This window comes from Crocodylus porosus, unplaced genomic scaffold (assembly GCF_001723895.1).
Source record: "Crocodylus porosus isolate Cpor-Errol unplaced genomic scaffold, CroPor_comp1, whole genome shotgun sequence".
NCBI lineage: Eukaryota > Metazoa > Chordata > Crocodylia > Crocodylidae > Crocodylus > Crocodylus porosus.
This window is the reverse complement of record NW_017728943.1, coordinates 52,057,455-52,063,969: the sequence shown is the minus strand read 5'-3', so window position 1 is coordinate 52,063,969 and position 6,515 is coordinate 52,057,455.

Below are 6,515 nucleotides of genomic sequence, written 5' to 3'. Positions count from 1 at the left end.
TGTCCCAGAGCCAGGGGCAGAGCCGCTTGGGAGGAGTCTCTGGCTCTGTTGAAGGTCGGGGGAGGGGGGTGGGCAGACCGGGGGGATATTTTGGCAGGTGTCACAGTGAGGGAAGGGCTCCCTGTGCAGAGGGGCACTGGAGATCCCCAGAGGAGGGAGCTAGCTGTGGCTGAGGGGAGGTTGACCATATTTTACCACAATCTATTGTGAAAGCATTTGATCACTTGTTTTTCTTTCTCTGTAATAAACCCTTTGTCCCTTCTGCTATTTGACTGATGTGCCAGTGGCAAATTGTGATTTCTGGGCAAATTAATAACCTGGATAGACCTATTCAGCAGAGCGGGGGTAACCAATAAGTTTACATGGACCCAGGGGGTATTTCTGGGAGGGCCTTGACACCCCGGGGTCCTGTCATAACCCCTCTTCCCTAGATTGTATGCAGACGGTCCACAAGCCTGGAGGTTTAGGCAGGGCCTAGATCTGAAAAACACTACACTGATTTACCCTGGGTGAGGACCATACCTTCCACTTGAAACTTCCATTTCAGGATGACTAGAAATTTGAAATGATTTTTGCTTATCGCATTTTCGCCTGGAAAAACAGTGTGTGGGGTTTTTTTTTTTAACAAAGTGTATTTAGTGCAAGTTCTTGAAAAGCCAATGATTTGCATATGCACAATACTAGAAACCTGAGAGTGCAAACACACGGACCAAAAAACTTCAGTGAGGATAGGATTATTGTTGTGGATAAAGGAATATGCCCAACTGTCTTTAGGATCAGGACCCAAAACAATGAATGCAAAATGGTATTCTTGTAACAGTTACAATATTGCAGCAGTGACAAATGCTAGGAATAAACAGAAAAAGATGAGGAAAAAATGAGATAAAAACTGTACCTACCCTAAGCAAAAGTCTCCACCATGTATCTCTGTCTCCCAAGCACAATGGTCTTTTTTTTTCCTTATCAAAGGGCTGTTAAGAAAGATCTATTACACAGCATCCTTGTATTTCTGCAATTGTCCTGTTAGGCTAAATATGACAGTTTATAAATTATATTTATTCTTTGAGGTGTGCCGTCTGTCTCAGCTGTTATCCCAAATACCCCCTTCATCACTTAAGATAGAGCTGGTTTACATTTAAAGCTTTCTGTTAGAGCAGTTTTTTGTTGAACAAAATATGACTTCTAATTGAATGTGTTTGTATTACTTAATCTTTAAATGGACTTCCCCAATTATATGATCTTAAATTTGAATGAAAGGTCCTTGAGTGTCTATTAAAGCATAAGAATTCAAGATGAGCAGAATATTTTTAAATGGCTGTACCATATAGGAGCATGAATGAGAATTCTTGCAGAATCTCTTTAGTAAGTTCATCCTTTTCTTTCCCAGCAGAGGAGTGCCAGTCTAGGATGGCAGTCAACCTGGGATAAGGAAATGTTCCTTGTCTACCATAGAATCATAGAGAAGCAGAGCTAGGAGGGACCTCCAGCCATCATCTAATCCAACCCCCTCCCTGCCTGGACTATCCAAACCACTACAGTTGACTGGAATTGACATTGAGTTAGTAAAATGTAGTCTAACACAGTGGTGCAGACATGATCCCCTGTCTACTGGGGGTTGAATTATCATTTGTAATCTATGCTGTAACTGTGTTGTGAAAGAGTGCTGTATCATGCCTAGCAGGGCAGTAGATTGGATAGTTTGGTATTCATGAAAAAAGGCCCCTGTCAACACTGTTCAGGGAACCATGTCCAAAGCGCTGTTTACAAGCCTATTGAAATCACGCTGTTTTTCACTAACATGCTTTTGATTGTAATCTGCACAAATGGGCTAGAATTTTTAAAGAAGCCTGATGAAATCTCATTGACCTTCCATGGCAATTGTGTCCCTAACTTCATTAGGCATCTTTGAAAACCACTGAATCGCATAGCGCCTTTACTTAAATTTTTTTCTTAAAATTTTATACAGCTAATGTCAATTTAAAATATATTATTGTACCATATTATTAACCTCTCATTTCTTTTGGCGTGTCCCACTACTACTGAGTGCAAAACTTCTTTGCATGGAAAATGACTCTTCTATTTTCTTGCTCCATTGGGCTCACCTTGGCACTTCAGCTGCCCACCCAATCCTTGTGTAAACTAAATTGCTGGCTCATCTGTTAGTAAAATTATATGGAGTGTAATCTACCCTACCCAATTAGCACCCCCTCCACTGGAGTCAGTAACCTATTTCCTCCCTGGCTCATCAGCTGCCCCAAATTTAGCCAGCCATGCCCCAAGCCAGTAAGTGCCCAGAAGTGTCACGAGCCTCCCCCAGTCCTTGTCATACTCCTTGGAAACAAACAGATTGTAAAGTACCTTTTCTAATAGGCTCTTAGTTTTCTCCTCTATAGGAATCCTGGCATGGGTAGAGTGTTTCTCTAGCATCTTCCTTCAGTATGTCCTCCTCCACTGAGGGAGGAACAGCTGGAGCCTAAGGTTGTTTTGCTGGGTTGCTCCCCTGCCTACTGGAGGGCAGTTACTGGAAGATTGTTGCTCTGTGTCTCGCTACCACCTCTGGCCTGAGGTGAGAACCCTGACACTATTGAGAGAGACTGTAGAAAGAGGCCAGAAGAAAAATGCCTTGTAGTAGATAGAGGATGGAAGGGATTGATCAACTCTTTCCCAAGCTACCACTCTTCCCCCTCTGACACCTGCACACTCAGTTGCTATCTGGTGTTTACTGGATGGGGTCATTGTGATGTAGCGCACATCATAAACACCTAGTAAGAAAGCTGAGTTTGGGGATATGCAGTATCATCACGCTTCTGTGCAAGAATTTTATTTAATCTTCTGGGTTATTCCATTGCTTTCCATCTGTGACAGTTTTATATTATGTCTTCAGTTCTCTGATTCTGATTTTTACTGCCTTATTTTCTAAGCCAGGGGTGTCAAAGATCCAGCTGAGAGAGCCCCATCACCTGGCTGCCAGTGCTGGAGTGGAAGGCAGAACATGGAGTCCCCCAGATACAGTATAGCCATATGCAGCACCCATTCCGGCTGCACCACATGTGGCACATGTTTCAGCATACACCCTGGAATGGCAAGAGTAAGTGTCCCTGTGTAGCACATTCCCAAAGTAGCTAGTGGGCACTGCATGAGGCATGGTCTCAGACTGGCTGTTCTAGGGTATGTGCTAAAGGCAGCCTGCTCTGGGAGGTGTACTGGATGTTGCATAGAGTGTACATGCACTGGACCTGGTTTCCCCATGGATCTGGAACACTGGGCTTATCCAGCTCCCAGACAAACCCCACACCATTCTTCTGCAGGGGCTAACCCTTATTCCAAGCCAAACAACTTCTCAAGCAGTCTCATATAAAAGTAGCTCTCTCATTCCTAATGTAGCTCTTTTGCCTCATTTTTAAGAGACAGAAGTACTAATCCCAGTTCAGTAGAATTTTTTTTTCTTCAGATAAAGTTGACAGACCCACAAAATGGAGTACTTAAATCTTGTTTGTTGCTTGAAGGCACAAACCAGACTTCTTAGTCAGTGATCATTTTCTTGAAACTCCCTCAGTGCAGCAGGTATGAGTACTCAGTCCCAAGACTGTTGGTATGCCTAAGGATTCTGAACTTACTTGTTGTGTGCTTATTTTCCCAGTGTAACATTAGTGTCAATGGTGTTAGGTAAATTGTAGAGTGCTTGTAATCTGCACATGTTTTGTCTATGGGTCCCACAGAGGGAGGTTTAAGTTGCTAAAAGGTCACATATGAACTCAGGGGGAAGGCAGTGAGCTGAACCTGACCTAGGCTTACACCTTTACCACTGAGCTATGCTCCCACGTCTGGAAGTAAATGAACCAAAACAGAAATAGGATTGTTCCTTGAGTTTATCAGCAAGTTTGAAGACTATTTGTAATAAATTGAAATGATATTGGAAGTCATTGGGGGAAAAAAAAGGGAAACCCCCCCACCCCAAACATACTCCTAACATTGGATAAAAGTCAAAACAGACAACCCCAAGCAACTAGAAATGAGCCATTAGGAAACCTGGTTTAATGGACAGGAAGTAAAAATACTAGGGATTTGATTTGGATAGTGTACAGAAAAATTCTAAGACTGCTCTACAACCCTGTAAGGTTAGAATAAGACCAGTGGTCTGATAAAACATTTAAATGTTGCAATTTGTAAGAAAAGGTTTCTTAAAAGATATTGAATTTATTTTATGTGTAAGCCTAGAAGCGACCATAAATCCAGAAAAAAGCTTTCCTCAGGGGAAGTACACTTATTACCAAGCTACAGCTATTTTCTTGCTCAGTCTCTTCCTCAAGCTTAGAAACCTGGACTTCACCTAGCTCAATTATGTAGCAAGTGACAGAGCACCTCTAGCCCAACTTGTGGTTATGGCGTGGATGTGCAGCAGCTATGGCAGAGCAATAGCATTTTTCTGACAAAAACAAGCCTAGAGCACATACAGGTGCATTGTAGGTGCTCAGATTCCTTTTGAATATCAGCAAGCAACTCACTAAGGTGGCAGATTGTGTGGTGAGCCTAGACTGACACCAACTTCAATTAGCAGAAGTCTAGCACCACTGCAAGACCAAAAAAGTCAGCATGCTAAAACTATAGAATCCCCTCAGAGCACCAAGACAGGGGTGGGTCTCCTGCTCCCCATGGATCATCTAAATGCTTATACCCAATGAGGACAGCTTTCCGTTCTAAAAATAACACTTCAGTACTAACTGCATCTAAAAAGTGTAGGACTGACAAAAAGAAACAAGAATGCAACTACTTGCTCTGTTGGCAGTTGGAGGCAGCAGTTGCCTCCTTATTTATACCTTCGGATTTTTTTTTTTGTAGCAGTAAGAGATGGCCTAAAGACCAGTGATTGAGGTCAGTTTGATATTTATTCAGGAGATACCAAACTGTAAGTGAGATTATGCAGGAACTATTTGAAGGAAAAAGAAAAAAAAAAAAAAAAAGGACAACCAGATATCACAAGTGTAAAATTAATTGTACTTAACATCCTTGCAATTTAAACTTACAATGGTACCATTTTTCACATGACAGAGGGCAGAGAGCTCCTTTTTTCCAAGAGTGCCTCTCACATGCAGTGATACGTATCAGTAAGTTATCACAATGCTCAAGAAGCTAGTTCAGTTGTAGAGTTTCGGCAAGCTAGTCGATACCTTCCATATTTTGAGCTCATTGTCTTTATCCTGAAAGTCCACAAATAAGGCTTCACAGCTTTACCCACAACCAGCACTCAAGTGAAAAAGAATGATAAAATTACAGAAATTCAAGATGTGAAATATGGTTTAGTTTTGCCTTTTAAGAAAAGGCCTCCTGTATTTTCTCCCTATATCCATCCTGTTGTTACTTTTATTTCTATCTGCTACCAAATCCACAACAAATTAAAATGCCACTTTTTTTTTTGTGCAAGAAATAGTTTGGATAAAACTTGAAATAGTTCCAAGTCTATTAGGATTAAGATAGTGCCCATGTTCAGAATTTCTCATGGGTATATTGCATAAAAAGTTTGTGCAAGTAGTACTGTGTACCAATCAGAAGTTTAAAATGTGAACACTTAACTCTACAAACAAAGCCACCCACCTGACTGAGTACTTTCATGGGACTGTAGTGGGATTTCTGTCTATATGGCTTAAGCAGGTCAGATCAGGACCGACTTGTCACACAGGCATTATTAGAGCCATATGCATGGTTTCAATCCTTGGGTTATGACATTAGATTGGGAACTCAGCCTTCATTTAAAATGCTGTAAACCTAATCTGTGGACTAATTTTGAAGTTGCTAGTGGGACAGAAATTAGTGCTCTCCTTAAAGATAATTAAAAGGAAGCAATTTTTGAATCACGATAACCAGAACATCAAGGGCTGTCAAAAATACACTCAGCATGCTAGATGCTGTCCAAATTAGCAACCTTCTCTTCAAGGCAGAGGCTTGTTAGCCAGACAGAGTAAGGAAACCAGAGGTAGAGAATTAGTGCTGGTTCAAGTGAGGTTAATTTACTTCATCTTACTTGTATCATTGATAGTCGTTAGCAAAAAAAGTTAAAACAATCCACAAAATCACACCAACTGTTAAGGCAATAAATTTAGAAAGCCACCTGAACTCCTTGCAAGGACATTTATTTAAGTCTAGCATTAACATGAACATAAGCAGCAGACACTTGTCAGTTTCCACGTGCCAAGCTCCTTATATTGAACAGATAGACAGTCTATCTTAAGAGGCAAACTATTAACTCAGCTACATGCCGAGGCATTTAGATTAATAGCAAAGTTGCTAAACACTAGGTAATTCAAAGGATACATTGAAACCATATGGGTAAATTGTAATTTTTTTATTGGAAAACAAATATACAACTTGGAATGGATTTGAGGCAAATTGTGCCATAAGCAGATTCTCTTGAAAATAAGTGGCTAAACAAAGTTTAAAAAGCATAGTAACCATAGGAGAAAAAAAAAAAAAAAAAAAAAAAAAAATCTGGTATGAGACCAGCAGTACAAAAAAAAAAA